This window comes from Vombatus ursinus, unplaced genomic scaffold, assembly GCF_900497805.2.
Source record: "Vombatus ursinus unplaced genomic scaffold, bare-nosed wombat genome assembly UNPS02009062.1, whole genome shotgun sequence".
NCBI lineage: Eukaryota > Metazoa > Chordata > Mammalia > Diprotodontia > Vombatidae > Vombatus > Vombatus ursinus.
In genome coordinates, this window is record NW_020948840.1 from 9,062,715 (window position 1) to 9,064,171 (window position 1,457).

Genomic DNA, 1,457 nt, shown 5'->3' on the forward strand with positions numbered 1-1,457 from the left:
AAAGGCTTTCTCCTGTATTTATCCCAGGAATACAAAACAGAACTTAGAGACCATTTTTACACAATGACACCTACTACTAAGCTCCATGGACAGCATTCTTAATGTCCTGAAGGTTACTACCCTCATGCTAACTAATAGAAAAGTGCCATTTGGTGGTTTCCCCACATTCATCTAGTTTATACTCCCCTGGAGATACTCTTTTATTCAGAAAAAAAAACTCACCAGCATCACAGATCTCAACTGTATCCTGGGTAATAGAAGCTGAATTTCCTACCTGATTGTCATCCCTCTAGTTGCAAAAAAAAAAAAAACAGTTGCCCTGAATAGCCCTGTAGGAGCTTTCCCCCAAGACAGTAAATAAAAGGATAATGGAAGGTTTTGCTTCATGGGGAAGTTTATTCAGCTTTTTTCTACTGAGTAAATGAGAAAAACAGAATCTTAATGTTTCCTTAATTGGGATACATGTTATTTTCATTTATGTGCCTGTTTTTGAGAACTTCTAAAGCTGAGAAACAAAACCAAAAATTTCATCAAGCAAGCAACCAATCAATCAATAAACATTTATTAAGCAACTAATATAATTCACATTTTACTCCCTTTCATTTTCAAATGATGCCTACTGAAAAACAAATGACTTTGTCCCATCCTTTTAATATATGTGTGTGTATTTTATACATACATACACATATACGTGTGTGTGTGTGTGTGTGTGTGTGTGTGTGTGTGTGTGTGTGTAATATCAAAACATGACATTGCTGAAGTGAAAATATCTCATCCAGACAGGAGTAAAATCATTTCAGGAACCAGAGTGTAAAGCAGTTCTTTAATTAAGTCAAAGGGCCCTTAGTTTAAGAAAAGAGACATAAGAAAAGAGATAAAAAAATTAGAAGCCCTAATTTATAACCAGCTTGCAAAAAAGGATTTTGTTACAAGTGGGTGAGGAGAAGGCATGATAAAAAGTATCCCATGAACAGTTTTCTAAGAGAAAATGGATAGTGCTTTTAGAATTGGAACAGACCTCAGAGGTCAGGTAGGCCAATTACTTATCCTCATTTTACCCCTGAGGAAACTGAGTCAATCATGTTAAGTGATGTGACCCAGATCACACATCTAGTATACATCTCAGATCTGGTTTGAACTCAGGTTTCACTTGAATCCAAGTCCAGCAAATCAATCCACTATACCATCTAGCTGTCTAAAGTCAATCTCATTCAACTCCTTCATTTTAGAGATGAGGTAACAGGACACTACAGGCAAAGTAATTTGCCCAAGGAGAAAAATAAATCAATATGAATAAATTCACATACATATACATATATACACACATATACACATTATAAATCCATATGAATACATATATTAATATATGAATTGTGTATGTATATATGCATACATGTATATGTGTGTATCTATCTATCTATCTATCTATCTATCTATCTATCTATCTATCTATCTAT